This window comes from Ovis canadensis, chromosome 22, assembly GCF_042477335.2.
Source record: "Ovis canadensis isolate MfBH-ARS-UI-01 breed Bighorn chromosome 22, ARS-UI_OviCan_v2, whole genome shotgun sequence".
Taxonomy (NCBI): Eukaryota; Metazoa; Chordata; class Mammalia; order Artiodactyla; family Bovidae; genus Ovis; species Ovis canadensis.
Genome location: NC_091266.1, coordinates 25,669,461 through 25,687,411, shown reverse-complemented (window position 1 = coordinate 25,687,411; position 17,951 = coordinate 25,669,461). Strand labels below are relative to the sequence as shown.

The 17,951-nt window shown below is 36.8% G+C and overlaps 1 pseudogene; it reads right to left on the bottom strand.

Annotated features, from left to right (window-relative positions):
- Positions 1-10,150: 10,150 nt before the first annotated feature.
- LOC138427890 (gastric triacylglycerol lipase-like) overlaps positions 10,151-17,951 on the bottom strand; it is a 48,982-nt pseudogene continuing 41,181 nt past the window's right edge.

Here is a 17,951-nt window from a genome sequence, read left to right as displayed (position 1 = left end):
GGGAAGATAATAGCCTTGAGTATACATACCTTTGTCAGCAGTGTGATGTCTCTGCTTTTCAACACACTGTCTAGGTTTATCATAGCTTTCCTGCCAAGAAGCAATAGTCTTCTGATTTCATGGCTGCTGTCACCATCCACAGTGATTTTAGAGCCCAAAAAGAGGAAATCTGTCACTACTTCCACCTTTCCTCCTTCTATTTGCCATGAAGAAATGGGGCAGGATGCCATATCTTAGTTTTTTTAATATTTAGTTTTAAGTCTACTTTTTCACTCTCTTCCTTCACTCTCATCAAGAGGTTCTTTAGTTCCTCTTAGTTTTCTGCCAATAGGGTAGTATCACCCACATATTGAGGTTGTTGATGTTTCTCCCACCTATCTTGATTCCAGCTTGTAATTCATCCAGCCCTGTATTTCTCATGATGTGCTCAGTGTATAAGTTAAATAAACAAGTGAACAGACAGCTCTGTCATACTTCTTTCTCCACCCTAAGCCAATCCACTGCAGGAGGGAATGGCAAACTTGCCTTGAGAACCTCATGAACTGTATTTAAAAAAGACCACTAATTAATATACTATATATTTGAAAGTTGCTAAGAGAGTAGATCTAAAATGTTCTCATCAAAAGAAAAGAAATATGAAACTATGTGTGATGATAGATACTAACTAGATTTATTGTGGGGTAATCATTTTGCAGGATATACAAAAGTCAAATTACTATGTGGTAGATCTGAAGATACTGCAATGTTATATAACAATTATACCTCAAAAATTATCTATTTAAAATTAATTTCTTAAAGAGTAACATCAGCTTAAGGAAAGCTCCTTTTGACTTCGCAACTTTATAATTAGCAATGCCATAAGGTTTCTTTGTTGTTGTTGTTGTTTTTTACCATTGCTGTCATATCTGGAAAGCCCTCTGTCAAGGTTCTGTCATATGTGTGTTTTAAAATTTCAGAACATTTCAAATATCCTTAAATACTAAAGCACTCTCTACACTGACTACACTATTCCTAGAAGTTTTTAAAGACTTTTATACATAATTTACTTACACATAAATACTGCAAACTACAAAAATACATTATTGTATATTTAGACTATGTAAGTTTTCAGTTAAGTGTCCATAGTCAAATTCCAAAACTTCCCATGGCCATGCCAACATTCGCTAACAGAAGGAGAACAACGACAGAGAGGAAATAAAACAGGAAACATCCAATTGTCTTCATCAGTTGTGGTTAATACACATGGATTCTGCAAATTTCATAAAAATACATCACCTTGTGAGTAAATCAGAGACCCCTGGAATGGACTTATGCAAATGAGGGTCTTTAGCTTAAGCTTCATGACTTTCCACTATCACTCCAGGTTGGCTTGGATAGAAGCACTCAAATTTGCAGAAGAGCAGGGGAAAAGGTATAGCTGAGAGAACTGAACACGCTAACAGAAAATGTGTCAATTTAAAATACATGCAGTCTACTATAATGGAGAAATGTTACCATATTGGAATAAATTTATTATTCTGTACTGGCCCCCACCACCTTCCTTTGCCCAGACACCTGGGGTAGGGGGGTTAGATGATGACTGCATTTTTTAATGGAAAATAAAGAAATTCTGTTATCTTTGTGCTTCTGAATATAATCTGAATAAATGACAAATATTATTTTTAAAAAGACAAAAAATAATATCTACTGTATTACTTGACATATAAAATTATAGAAAGTGAAAACTGATTTTTGATGACTAAAATTAGATCAATGTTTGGCTATGGAAAACTATGAAGGGATAAATTAACAAGAAACATGAGGGAACTTTTTGGGGTGATGACAGTGTTTGGTATCTTGATTAGGATGTTAGTTTTCTGCATGTACACCTGTAGTAAAACTCATAAAGTTGTACCTTTCAAATATGTCTAAATTAATGTATGCCAATTACATTTCAAGGCAAACAGGATAAGAGAGAAGTCTTTCTTACGGAATGATCTTCACACTTATTCCAAAGGTGTAATTCAAGCAGATAGGGTGGGTTTAACGAAACCTGAATCTTAGTTTCACCTTTCTTTGGAATTCCTGGTCTTGATCTTGTTTTTCCTAAATTAACACCTACTCATACCATCTGACTTAATTGGTCCTAAGAGAGGCATCACTTACTTGGTCTTGAAGATTATGGTTTAAACCATCCTCTGAAGTTTATTTCAGCACAACTCCCAAATATCTATTATGGTGATCTTTCTAGACCTAATTTACATATGCCAAATTTTCATATAAACTCCCAATATAAAGAGACCACATTCTTCATGACCATGAAATTCACTGAACCTATTCATTCATTTTTTAAGAGGATAAGCCTACAGAGAAAATACTTTACTGGGCTATGGATATCAAAATGTCTATGAACTCTAAAGACATTATAATTTGAATTGTGTGATTTATAAACATATTATAATGGTGATTAATAATTTAAGATCTTGTCAAGGACTAAACAATGAAAGAAAACTGTTATTTTGGGAGAAAGGTTAACATATCATTCTATCATTTATCCATATTCTGGTTTATAGAAAGGATACTTAGCAGAAAGGTGTGGCATGACATGTGTCTTTCTACAAAATGCTAGACTTGGGCACTTTGCACTACCAGTTTTGTGGCTTGATAGTGCTCAGTAGATGAAGATTAAGCTGCTTCTCAGGTTTAAAAGTAGTATCTAAAGACTGTCATTAACTCATCTCTGACCTAATGTATCTATAGCTGTCTGACCCTGTATGCAGGTGTACTCAGTGTACCCAAGGTTCTGTGCAGAAGTGAATATTTTCATGTTTCTACTTAGTCAGGGCTTTCTGAGCAAATAAATGTTCAACCTGAATTAAGGGACAATCCTTGAAAGTTAAAAACTATTAGGCCTAGAGTGATTTTCTCCCGTTCAAAGAGTAATAAATCTTATTTCCCTGAAATCAATTTCTTTCATTCTGATAGAGACTGTCCACTTTCTCTTCCAGAGAGGTTGTTCACATTCAAAGAGGGATGAAACTCTGAGCCATGGAGCCAGCCATTTACATTCTAGTGGAGCAGCTTTCTTTTCGTCTCCCGGAAAGTGAAGTGACAAACAAACAGCTCTCCTATCCCTATTTAAACTGCAGGGTCCATAAGTCTAGGGTTCTTTCCCTGTGGCACAAGAGAAATCCTCCGTGCCTCAGGCTTAGTCATCCTGCAGTTTCAGAAGGGGAACAGATTAAGGCGTGAGGAGCTGATGTCTTTATCACTATAACAGTCTTGCTGATACAGAAACTTCGTGTTTACTTATAGGATGAAATAAATGAATAAAGATATTAAAAACTATCAGCATAGTTTCAATTAATATCTAGTCTGACTAGTATCAGAAAACAAGTGCACTAAAAATCACTTCAATACTTCAGTTCAATAGACAGGATTTTCAGATTACCTGAAAATGCCAACTAGGGAAAAAACAAAACAAAACTGTAGTATGTGGGAAAAACCTCCCTGTATCTCAATGGGATCACATGCAATTTTTCTAAAGAAGCTATTACCATACAAAATAAACAAATAGATTACCAGTAATATGAAGAGTCTTTGTACTGTGTAGTTTGGACAACAATGTCTTTAGGAGCTAAAGGTTAGGATACTCATGAATGCATGGAAATGTCTGGAAGGCTTTTACAACTGTTCAAACAACTAGTAAATAGCTAATGAGAGTTCCTGCCAGTGCTGCCATTCATGGAGATGCATAATGCATGAAGTGAATTCCGGAGCTGTTGAAAGAGGGAACAAGAGGTAGGGGAAAGTAAAATAGAAGGTGATTCAGAAAATAGAAAAGGTTGAAAGAAAGTTTTCCAAGTACCTGTGGGGCAGGGTCGAGAAAAGTAAAAAGAAATATTTTCAACAGCTTTAGCTAAAAGTAGTTGATGACAATGTAATAGAGGATAATGTCAGTTTATGTAACATTTTGGCATATCTGATGCATTTTGACATACATTCTTTGTTGGCAGGGGTGAAACTACATAATCCCATTGGGATTTTATTTTTAACTGTAAAGAGGACATGTGCATTCCCAGACCAGAGACTGAACCTTTGCTCCTGGCAGTGGAAGCACGGAATCTTAACCACTGGACTGCTAGAGAGTTCTCCAAAGTTTTTTTCAGTTCTTAACATAAGGAATCTCATTCCTTTAATGGAATTTCATGGTCCCAAGGGGGAAAAAAAAGAGCACATAAGTTCCATATGGCATCTCATGTTTCATCGGATATAAATTGATATTTATATTTATCAATATGGACTCTTGTTGTATTTGATAATGTAAAATCAACATTGATCTCAATGTATCACTAACTACGTTGTATTGATATAGTCTTACAGAAATCCTACAATATAGAAATCATAATGAGTAAACACATGACTTTGTTTGCTTTGTGCCTTCTCCACATGGAACAGCTGAATGCACTGGGATAGGACCAATTGCATTTCAGAGATCTTCAGTTCAAATTACAGATGAAGGTCAGTGAATGAAAGTCATGACCCACTTAGTTACCACAAGAAAATATCAAATGCCCCTACTTCAGTCAAAGGCCAGCTTTAGACAACATGGAAATGGGAGGATATCTGAAAGGATGAATTTTTGTCCCATAAACTAAGTTACCTAAAATACTGTGCTAATTATGAGATCAAGAGCTCCGGATTATTTTAAAGTGTACTTCTGTCTAGCAGGTTGAGACTCACAAGGTTCATAAGGAGATCTTCCTATTAGTTATAGTAACTCAAACTATGTTTTCTTTGTATATTAACGGTTTCAAAAAACCTAAAATATCTATAAAATCTGAGAGACAAGTTAAATGCAGCCCTGAAATTATGGCAGTATGCTATAGTAAAGGGCCCACTGTCAAGGGAGTATGGTGGTCTGCAGGGAAAGAGCCCAAGCACAGCATCAGGAGTCAAATCATGCATTAGTGGAAGGAGCTTCAGTTTCATCCTTGGAAGGACAGGCAGAGGAACCAGAGATCAAATTGCCAGCATTTGTTGGATCATGGTGAAAACATGGGAGTTCTAGAAAAAACTTCTGCTGCATTGACTACATTAAAGCCTTTGACTGTATAAATCACAACAAAGTGTGGAAAATTCTTAAAGAGATGGGAATATCAGACCACCTTACCTGTCCCCTGAGAAACCTGTATGTGGGCCAAGAAAAAACAGTTAGGACTGGACATGGAACAACCGACTGGTTCAAAATTCGAAAAGAAGTATGACAAGGCTGTATATTGTCATCCTGCTTATTTATTGTTTGAACTTTTTATTCTGTATTGGGATATAGCCAAATAACAATGTTGTGATAGTTTCAGGTGAACATCAAAGGGGCTCAGCCGTACATATACATGTATCCATTCTCCCAGACACCCCTCCCATCCAGGTTGCCACATAACATTGAACAGAGTTCCATGTGCTATGTAGCAGGTCCTTATTGGTTATCCACTTTAAATCTAGCAGGTGTCACCCTGTTTATTTAACTTATATGCAGAGTACATCATCCAGCTGAGCTGGATGAATCACAAGCTGGAATCAAGGTTGCCAGGAAAAATATCAACAACCTCAGATAGGCAGATGATACCATTCTAATGGCAGAAAGGTAAGAGTGACTAAAGAGTCTCTTGATGAGGGTAAGAACGGAAAGTGAAAAAGCTGACCTGAACTCAACATGAGAAAAACTAAGAGCATGCCATCTTGTCCCATCACTTCATGGCAAATAGAACAGGGAAAAGTGGAAGCAGTGACAGATTTTATTTTCTTGGTTTCCAAAACCACTGTGGACAGTGACTGCAGCTATGAAACTAAAAGATGCTTGCTCCTTGGAAGGTAAGCTGTGACGAATCTAGACAGCTTATTAAAAAGTAGAGACATTACTTTGCCAATAAAGGTCAAAGCTATGTTTTTTCCAGTAGTCATGCACAGATGTGAGAGTTGGTCCATAAATAAGACAGAATTCTGAAGAATTGATGCTTTCAAATTGTGATGCTGAAGAAGACTCTTGAGGGTCCCTTGGACTGCAAAGAGATCAAACCAACCAGTCCTAAAGGAAATCAACCCTGAATATTCATTGGAAGGGGTGATGCTAAAGCTGAAGCTCCAATACTTTGGACACCTGATCTGAAGAGATGATCCACTGGAAAAAACCCTGATGCAGGCCAAAACTGAAGGCAAAAGGTGAAGGAGGCGACAGAGGACAGATAATTAGATATCATCATTGGCTCAATGGGCATGAATTTGAGCAAATTCTGGGAGATAGTGCAGGACAGAGGAGCCTGGCAAGCTACAGTCCATGAGGGTCACAAAAAGCAGACATGACTTAGTGACTGAACAACAGTTACCATTGTAATCATTGTTCAGATCATATTCACCCATATGACTGAGACTTGTAACAACCTTTAGCTATGACTGATGGCTTTGTTTAAGATTTAAATATAAATCTTTAGTTTACATTTTATTTAATTAACATAATTAAGATTTAATAAGTAAACACTAAAAATTTACATATGTATATCACATAATTGCACATGTAATTACACATGAAATAAGTATATGTAAACTAAGTTAAATAATTGCATGTGAAATTTACATAAATAAATCTTAAATATAAGATTTAAATCAGGATTTAAGTTTTAAATTAAGAAACTTCATGATTTAAATCAGGACAGTGTCAGTAGGGATTTAAAAATAATCACATAGACTGATTATATGTAAACAAATCAAAGATAGTGATAGATCTTTAGGATGCCATATTATGCTTAATAGATCAGAGAAAATTATCTGAACTATTAGAATACTCCTCCATTTATTTGATTCTTAAATGTATAACAAAATATGTTTGAAGGAATTTTTTAGAGCAGTGTTTCTAAAGAGGAATGATTATGACATTTAATTGAAAACCCTTGGCTTCTAAAAGTTTTAAAATTTGAAAGAGCTTTCTCATCTTACTTTTCTTTCAGATCTGGGACCTCAGCAGTGTTTGAAGAATGTGTGAAAGGCCAATTTATGGTGTAGGATATAATTCCTAAATGGATTTTTCATGAATAAATGTCAATTCTGGAATACTTCTGTGGCCATTTACTGAGTACAAACCCATATTTAATCTACAAAATATTGTGGATACTTCAGGTATAGATTCAGTGAAGGCAAAATAATATACAAATATTTATTGAGTAGATGTCAGTGGACTAGCTTACACAGTAAGACAGCCTCAGGGTTCAGAATTGCAAGAGATTAAAAATTATCTATACAGAAAGTTCATCAAGATCAGAACAAAGGATGAAATCACTTAGACACAAAGCACAGTGGGGAAGTGTCAAGGACTCAGTATAGCGAGATGAGCAATTAGAATACACGAGAGTAGACAGAGGACAAAAGAACCAGAATAGGAGAGTGTAACCTGGGTTATAGGGCAACAGAGGTAGAAAGGAAATGATAACAAATAGCCATAAATGTAAGAGATGAGAACTGAAAGTTTGTTGATTAACTTGCTGAGCAGGTTTAGTAATATGATACAGGAACCACTTCAATTAAAAGACAGTTGGTTGAGGACTTCCCTAGTTAACTGCTTAAGACTTCACCTTCCAATTCAGGGTGTGCAAGTCTGAACCTTGTTGGGGTGGCCAAGATCCCACACTACTTGCAGTCAAGAAACCAAAGCATAAAAAAAAGAAACCCAGAAGCAATATTGTAACAAATTTAATAAAGCATTAAAGATGGTCCACATTAACAAAAAAAGTTGTGTGGTTTTTTTTAATGTAGGTGGTTGGTAAATATAGAAATTGAACATAAACTATTGAGTGAAATTCAACATTAAAGGAAATGACAAAAACTAAAGCAGAAGAGGAGTTACAGAAGGTAACAAAATGGGCTAGTCTTTCATTTAAGTAATTTAAGACCCACTGTTGACATCAAGGAGGTGTACAACGACACAGGGCTCCATGTTGAAAGAGCCCATCTTTGATCTAATGCTTTACTATTATCATATCAAAATACTTAGTAATCTTAGAAAAAGGGGCCTTGCGTTATCAAAATTCATGGGCTCAAAATTCATGATGTCCTTGAATTATGTCACCAGTCCTGTGAAAACCTGAGTATATCTGTTGAGAAGAAGAAGCCCTAAATTATGGTAGTACCTTCAGGATATGTTCACAATTCTACTATGTATTGAGTATATAATGTAGGATAGATACTTTTACAATTAGTATTGAGTTGCATCACACAGTGTGGTCCTTTGAGGGTATCTGCATATTTCCTGTGAGGATCAATAAAAATTAAGACTCTATCTATGATTTTGGAAAGGCTTTTGATACCTGAGTCAGTGGCAATGCCCAACAACTTGAATGTTTGTGGCAGTGTTTTCCAGTCCTTTGTAACTGATATTATAAACCATCTATTTTTTTTTCTGCTTCTTTTGTGGTATATTTTGTGGAATGTTCTAAACCTTGATAACTCTACTGTTTGCAATCCCCATGTTTTGCTCTCTTCCTTTTGTAGGACTTTTCAACAGAACTTTATGTAATAATTAAGTGTTGTCTATCCATGCTTTCCAATATGGTACCCAGTAGCCACATATAACTATTGAGGACTTGAAATGCAGCTAGTGAGACTGAGAAACTGAAATTTTAATACAATTTAATAAATTTTGATTTAAAGTTAAATAACTACATGAGGCTGTTAGACATCTAATTTACTGGACAGCTCTCTGACAAATACACAAAAGAGGCCGAAGTATTTTGGTAAGTCATGTTAATCTTGGGCTATCAATACATCTGGAATGACTAAATCCTACTGCATCATATGTTAATGTCTTAGATTCTTTTACATCAATTTATGACTGAAAAAGAATGGAAACAGGAGTAAATAAAACATCTTCTGGGCTTTTGGCACTTTCTATTACCAGTTAGCAAACTTTTCCCTGAAACTACTGTCCTAGGGCAAGCATTATCCATAATAAAAAATGATGCTTAAAAAATTTCCTCTTTTCCATACTAGAGAATACTAACATATTCAGTTTCTTTGAAATAGTTCCTGGTTCATATAGCTGGTGAGACAGGATAAGACTTGGATTCGTGGAATTACATCCAAGAGGACTAACTAAAAAAGTTCCCATTTGGTTTCTTGGCCAAAACGTATGAAAGGCATCTTTAGGATCCCTTTTCCAGGAACCATGTTTTCTTTCTCACCCAAACCAAAAAGAGTTTCATACAACTTAGTTTCTTCCTGCATGAATATTTCAAGACTTTTAAAATTGCTAGTAAGATAAGGCTATGGTTTTTCCAGTAGTTATGTATGGATGTGAGAGTTAGACTGTGAAGAAGGCTGAGCGCTGAAGAATTGATGTTTTTGAACTGTGGTGTTGGAGAAGACTCTTGAGAGTCCCTTGGACTACAAGGAGATTCAACCAGTCCATTCTGAAGGAGATCAACCCTGGAATTTCTTTGGAAGGAATGATGCTAAAGCTGAAACTCCAGTACTTTGGCCACCTCACGCAAAGAGTTGACTCATTGGAAAAGACTCTGATGCTGGGAGGGATTGGGGGCAGGAGGAGAAGGGGACGACCGAGGATGAGATGGCTGGATGGCATCACCACCTCGATGGATGTGAGTCTGAGTGAACTCCGGGGGTTGCTGATGGACAGGGAGACCTAGCGTGCTGCGATTCATGGGGTCGCAAAGACTTGGACAAGACTAAGCAACTGAACTGAACTGAGCTGAAGATGCATATTTGTGCTTCAAAGAGCTCTCTTCTTGTCTAAAATATCAAAATCACCATGGCTTGGAACACATTCACAGATGAATAAAATATTTTAATAGTGTTCATACTTCATACAAGTACAAAAGTTTTATCAAGCAGATTCTGACTTAAAAATTATAAAGATCATTTTAAAAAGCAAACAAAAGAGACTAGCAAAAAATCCTTTGCATACAAAAAAGCAAGGAAACTTTAGGAAAAATGGAAAATATGTGTAAAAGTGAAGAAAATGTCAACATCATTAAATTTCATTCATTGTCATAATGATTTCAGTATAAACTTGATAATAAGCATCTAATCTGGCTACTAAATCAAAATGATTATAGTAGGGAATCTTCTTATGGTAAATGAATTTGGAGATATGTGGTTCCAAATTCTAACCATCTATTGGATTGGCCAAATTGTCCCGTCCACCACTCCACATTGCAGTTGGAACCTTCATGTTCTTCATATCATAAAATGGAAGAGTGGGCTAAAAGAAAATGAGAAATTGTAAGATTTATGTTAATAGCATATCAAATTAAAAATAGTAACTTGATTATTTTCTTCTCCCAAGAAAACAAAATGCAATTATCCATTGAATCTCAATTATTTTCAGACAGAAATGGACTACTGTCCAAGCCTTTAAATTATAGTAAACAAATGATTTTCACAAACTAGAAATTCTGTGTACCTTAGGTTCTTTATATATGAAATAGTGATATTAATAAGTATATGGAAAATTTCATAAGATTGTTTTGAGGTTCAAATAATATACAAATTTGCTCTGCATAGTATTGTCATAAAAATTGATCTAATTGTTTTGAACCTATCATTATGTCTATTTATATCATTTTCCTGGGAAATGTAAAATAATGCATAATCTTTCAAAATCTAATGTTTAATTAAATCTTTAATTCTATTTTCATTTTTGTCTTGTAAGTGGGGTCAATTGCTAAATTTCGAAAAGTGAGCTTACCTGATTATAATGAGTTCAGTTCAGTTCAGTTGCTCAGTAGAGTCCGACTTTTGCGACCCCATGAATTGCAGCATGCTAGGCCTCCCTGTCCATCACCAACTCCTGGAGTTCACTCAGACTCACATCCATCGAGTCCGTGATCCCATCCAGCCATCTCATCCTCGGTCGTCCCCTTCTCCTCCTGCCCCCAATCCCTCCCAGCATCAGAGTCTTTTCCAATGAGTCAACTCTTCGCATGAGGTGGCCAAAGTACTGGACCTTCAGCTTTAGCATCATTCCTTCCAAAGAAATCCCAGGGTTGATCTCCTTCAGAATGGACTGGTTGGATCTTTTTGCAGTCCAAGGAACTCTCAAGAGTCTTCTCCAACACCACAGTTCAAAAGCATCGATTCTTCGGCACTCAGCCTTCTTCACAGTCCAACTCTCACATCCATACATGACCACTGGAAAAACCATAGCCTTGACTAGACGGACCTTAGTCGGCAAAGTAATGTCCCTGCTTTTGAATATACTATCTAGGTTGGTCATAACTTCTCTTCCAAGGAGTAAGCGTCTTTTAATTTCATGGCTGCAGTCACCATCTGCAGTGATATTGGAGCCTCAAAAAATAAAGTCTGACACTGTTTCTACTGTTTCCCCATCTATTTCCCATGAAGTGATGGAATCGGATGCCATGATCTTCGTTTTCTGAAAGTTGAGCTTTAAGCCAACTTTTTCACTCTCCTCTTTCACTTTCATCAAGAGGGTTTTTAGCTCCCCTTCACTTTCTGCCATAAGGGTGGTGTCATATGCATATCTGAGGTGATTGATATTTCTCCCGGCAATCTTGATTCCACCTTGTGTTTCTTCCGGTCCAGCATCTCTCATGATGTACTCTGCACATAAGTTAAATAAGCAGGGTGACGACATACAGCCTTGACGTACTCCTTTTCCTATTTGGAACCAGTCTGTTGTTCCATGTCCACTTCTAACTGTTGCTTCCTGACCTGCACATAGGTATCTCAAGAGGCAGGTTAGGTGGTCTGGTATTCCCATCTCTTGAAGAATTCTCCACAGTTTCTTGTGATCCACATAGTCAAAGGCTTTGGCATAGTCAATAAAGCAGAAACAGATGTTTTTCTGGAACTCTCTTGCTTTTTTGATGATCCAGCGGATGTTGGCAATTTGATCTCTGGTTCCTCTGCCTTTTCTAAAACCAGCTTGAACATCGGGGAGTTCACGGTTCACATGTTGCTGAAGTCTGGCTTGGAGAATTTTGAGCGTTACTTTACTAGCATGTGAGATGAGTGCAATCGTGTGGTAGTTTGAGCATTCTTTGGCATTGCCTTTCTTTGGAATTGGAATGAAAACTGACCTTTTCCAGTCCTGTGGCCACTGCTGAGTTTTCCAAATTTGCTGGCATATTGAGCGCAGCACTTTCACAGCATCATCTTTCAGGATTTGAAACAGCTCAACTGGAATTCCATCACCTCCACTAGCTTTGTTCATAGTAATGCTTTCTAAGGCCCACTTGACTTCACATTCCAAGATGTCTGGCTCTAGATTAGTAATCACATCATCATGATTATCTGGGTCATGAATCTTTGGGAGTTGGTGATGGACAGGGAGGCCTGGTGTGCTGCCATTCATGGGGTCGCAAAGAGTCGGACACGACTGAGTGACTGAACTGAACTGAATTGTAATATTATACCAATTATATATGAATAAAGATTATCACTTTAAAATTGATTTATTAATGTTTTAGCTTCAGAAAAGTTATTTTCAACTTCACACCTTATAATTAATAATGCTGTGAGGTTTTTACCACTGTTGTTAAATCTGGAAACCCCTCTGTCAATGTCCTGTCATATGTGTGCCTTCAAATTTCAGGACAGTTCAAGTCTCTCTAAATATTTAAGTACTCTCGACACTGACTACATTATTCCTAGAAGTGTTTAAAGATTGTTAGCAATAATTTACTTACACAGAAATGATGGCAAAGTACAGAAATGATGGCAAACTACAAAAATACATTACCCTCTATTTAGACTATATGTATCAGCTAAGTGTCCATAAGCAAATTGCAAAACTTCCCATCACCATACTTAGCACTAGCTAGCAAAAGGGAACAGTGACAGAGAGGAAACTAGAGTGGAAACATCCAGTAGTCATCATCAGTTGTGGTTGATATATATGATTTTGCAAATTTCATTAAAATGTATTACCTTATGAGTAGATTAGAGAGCCCTGGAAGAGTCTTGTGCAAACGAGGATCTTGAATTTTAGATTTTGTGACTTTCAGAGTCACTCCAGGTTTGGCTTGGAGACCACTCACATTTGGAGAGGAGCTGGGGAAAAGATAGATCTGAGAGAACAGAACAATCTAAAAAAAATATGTAGATTTAAAATACATGCAATTATGATGCACAAATGTCATATGGGAATAAATTCATTATTTTGTACTTGCCTCTGCCATCCTTCTTTACTCAGATACTCAGGAGGTGAGGGGACTCAGGTGAGCATTGCATCTGTTAATTTAAAATAAAGAAGTTGTGTTTTGTTTGCATTTCTGAATATAATATGAATAAACACAAGACATTTTTTAAAAGACAAAAAGGCATATACTGTATTATTGGATTTATACAAAATTACAGAAAGTGAAAGCTGATCTATAATGACTAAAATTAAGGAATAAATTAGCAAGATGCATGAGGAAATTTTTTGGGGGTGATGAGAGTGTGGTCTCACTCTAGTGTGACTAGGATGTTAGTTTTCTGGATGTATACATATAATAAAACTCACAAAACTGTACCCTTTAAATATGTATAGATGAATGTACATTAATTATATTTCAAGGTATTTGTAAAAGAAAAGAAGAGAATAAGAGACAGACTTTTTTAACAGAATGATCGTCACACTAATTCCAAAGGTGTAACTCAAGGGTGTTATGGAGACTGGGCCTTGGTCTTATTTTTCTTTGGAACTCCTGGTCTTGAACTTTTCTTTTTTTCTTGAATCAGCACCTATGAATACTGTTTGGATTAACTGGCCCTAGCAAAGGCACCTCTTACTTAGTTCTCTCCCTCTCTGAAGCTCTTAGCATAACTCCTAAACATTTATTATGGTGTTCTTTGTAGACCTAGTTTCCACTAGGCACATATTTTCACCTAATCTCTTAATATAAAGAGACTACAGTCTTCATGAATCCATGGAACTTATTCATTCACTTTTAAAAAGTCAAGCTTACAGAGAAAACATTTTACTGAGCTACAAATAGCACCATCCCTATAAACTCTAAAGACTGTAATTTGAATTGTATGACTTACAGATATATTAGAATGGTGATTAATGAAGTCATTTGAAAGAATAAAAAAAGTGAACTATTATATTTGGGGAAAAGTTAACATATCAAGAGGTTAATAACATCTATTATTAATTTACTGATATTCTGATTTATAGAAGAGATGCTTAGCAGAAAGTTGAGGCATGACAAGTGTGTCCTTACAACATAATACACTCCTATGCAATCTGCACGGAAGGCAGAAGGAGAAGGGGATGGCACAGGATGAGACTGTTAGATAGCATCACCGACTCAATGGATATGAATCTGAGTAAACTGGGAGATACTGGCGGACAAGGAGCCTGGCATGCTGCAGTCCATAGGTCACAAAGAGTCAGACGTGACTTAGCAACTGAACAACATTTGGACTGATAGTGCTCAGCAGATGAAGATTAAACTGCTTATCACATTTAAAAGTTGTATCTGGAGATGGTCGTTAACTTATCTCTAACCTAATATATGTATGGCTGTCTGCTTCTATAGTCAAGTTTGTTCAATGCACCAAAGGTACTGTGCAGAAGTACACATGTTTCTTCTTAGTCAGTATGACTTCTTCTCAGCACTTTGTGAGCAAATAAAACTTCAACCTGAATTAAAGGATAAGCCTTGGAATTTAAGGGTGTTAGACCTAGCTAGATTCCCATTCAATGAGTAATAAATCTTATTTCCTTGGAGTCAATTGCTTTCATTCTGTGATAGGGTTTGTCCCCTTTCTCTTCCAGAGAAGTTGTTCACATTTAAAGAGGGATGAAACTCGGAATCATGAAGCCAGTCATTTGCAGTCCAAGGAGTAATGTTTTCTTTCTCTCTCCCAGGATGTGAGGTGGCAGGTAAACAACTGTCCTATTCTTATTTAAATGGAAAGATTCATAAGTATGACAGTAGAGAAGTCCTTTTGCCATGGGCCTAATCATCTTAAAGCTTCACAAGGGAACCAATTCAGGCATGAGAAACCGGTGTGATTATTGCTATTATAGTCTTGCTGGTGTGGAAACTTTATGCTTACTTGCAGGACAAAAGAAACGAGTTAAGATATTAAAAGCTATCAGGAAACTTCAAATGAGTATCTAATCAGAAAACAAATACACTGAACATTTCACTTCAATGGTTCAAAAAATTCACAGGTTTTAGATTTCTTGTCAATGCCAACTAGGAAACAAGATTGGAAATATATGGGAATATATTGCATGATCAATGAGATCACACTACTTTTCTAAAGAAGCCAGTACCATAAAAATAAACAAATGGATTACAAGTAATATAAAGAGTCTTTGTACTGTGTAGTTTGGACAACCGTGTCCTTGGGAACTAAAGGTTAGGATGCTCACGAATGCATGGAAATATCTGGAAGGCTTTTACAATTATTCAAACAACTACTGAATAGCTAATGAGAGTTCCTGCCAGCGCTGTCATCTATGGAGACGCATAAGGCGTGAAGTGAATTCCGGAGCTGTTGATAAAGAGAACTGGAGAAAAAAATGGGTGACAGGAAATACAGAGAATTGAAAGAAAATTTTCAAGGCAACTGGGGTCTCTTGAATTGCAGGCGGATTCTTTACCAACTGAGTAAAGAATCTTTACCAGTTAAGAACATTTAATTTTACTTCATTTAACTCCTGGGTCGGGAAGATCTGCTGAAGAAGGGATCTGCTCATGCCAGTATTCTTGGGCTTGCCTTGTGGCTCAATTGGTAAAGAATCTACCTGCAATGTGGGAGACCTGGATTCCATCGCTGGGTTGGGAAGATCCCCTGGAGAAGGGAAAGGCTACCCACTCCAGTATTCTGGCCTGTAGAATTTCATGGACTGTATAGTCCATGGGGTCACAAAGGTCATGACTGAGCGATTTTCTTTAAGAAAAGGCCTAAATTTAAATCTCAGCTCCTTTATTTGCTTTGTGATTTTGCACACACAATTTATCCTCAGCGTCCTCACTTTTTTAAAATCCCTGATGGCTCAATTGGTAAAAAAAATCCGCCTGCAATGCAGGAGACCCCGGGATGAATCCTGGGACAGGAAGATCTGCCGGAGAAGGGATAGGCTACCCATTCCAGCATTGCTGGGCTTCCCTTGTGGTTCAGGTGGTAAAGAATCCCCCTGCAATGCGGAAAACCTGGCTTCCATCCCCGGGTTGGGAAGATCCCCTGGAGAAGGAAAAGGCTACCCACTCTAGTATTCTGACTTAGAAAATTCAGTCTATGGGGTCACAAAGAGTCCGACCCGACTGAGCGACTTTCACTTTCATTTCACTACCAATTTTGTAGCATTTTTGTGGGAATTGTGATGTCATTATAAAGTACTTAGGAAAGTACTTGTTTTCCCTACCTTCTGCTTGTGAGATTGTCTAAGATTTAATTACTGATTTTTAAGATAAATTCTGCATAATTTTTAACACAGAAGTTTAACATGCTGAGTAAAATGAGCACAAGAACCACCTAAACACAGTAAATACCCAAGATTAAGATGAAAAACAGAAGCAAATCTCCAAATGTTCCCTCTAGTGGCAAATCTGGGTAACTGCATATGAGGTGGTTCGACAGCATCACTGACTCCATAGACTAGAACATGAGTAAGCTCCAGGAGATAGAGGGGGACAAAGGAGTCTGGCCCCCTACAGTCCATGAAATTGCAAAAAATCAGACACAACGTAGCGACTGAACAACAACAAATAATTCCTATAAATTTCCTTTGAAAATAGACTGTGAATATGAAAATATGATACTACTTTACCAAGAGACCCCTGGTGGTTCAATGGTAAAGAATCTGCCTGCCGATGCAGGAGACGTGGGTTCAATCCCTGGGCTGGGAAAATCCTAAGTAACAGTAAGTATTTTTCTCATAAGGTTACTGCCTTCTTGTCCCTGTCTGACCACTTCCAGAATTTATTTCATAAAATGGTTTTAGAGCCGCTAACACTAAAACACTGCTAGATCTGTAGCAATTCTGATATTACCATTAAGCACATTTCTGTATTAATGACATTCATTGATTTCTGGACCTGTGCATAATCTGAATTATTTGAATACTAATAGGTTATTTAAAACTCAAATTTGACCTCAAAATGTCTTTATATCTGAAGAAACCAAGAGTATGTTATAGCAGATAGAAAATAATCATCACTTCTAAAATGATCTGAAGAGTTTCAGAACAAACCTCCCTAAATGTGCCATTTGGGCATGTAAACTACTTTGAGCTGAAGGCAGTTGGGACTCAGAAGACTCAAGAAGAAATGCTATCCTTCTTTTAACTAGTTAAAACTATTGAAATGTGGGACTGGTCTAGGAAGAGAGTTATTGCTAAGAGATAACTTTTTATCTGAATGACTATCTGTATGGCAGGACAAACATAAAATTACCAAACACCTTGCCTTCTTCTTGTTCAGGGAGTCACCTGTCCCCACTTGAAGCCCCAGGCTCCTATCCTGTTCTTTAGCTCAAGATGGCATATAAGCCCCAATTATCTGCCTTGTCCTTGTGTCTCATTGTCACTGTGGATCTCTGATATTTACACGTTAAATTTAGCTTTCTCCTTTTAATCTGTTATATTAGTTTGGTAGAGGAAAGTTTTCTTTCTCCCCTGCAGATCTGTACTTCAATCAGTGCATCTTATAGCTATAGACTTGGAAGTCACTAATATCAACATTAGACATGAAATTACCATTAATATTATAAAGATAATACCAAGAGAAAATTTTTTTCTCCACTATCTCAATCGTTTCTTTGTTTCATATCTGGATAAACTGAAGTTGATAATAGCTAAAGTGTGTCGGGTATGGAAATAGGAAAGCCCCTAAACTGAACCCCATTATGTGATGTAAGAATTGTCTCTAATAAGAGGTATGTTACTTACCAGAGTCAATGAAATAAAGGTAACAATGGGTACAAGTATTTAGAACAATGGG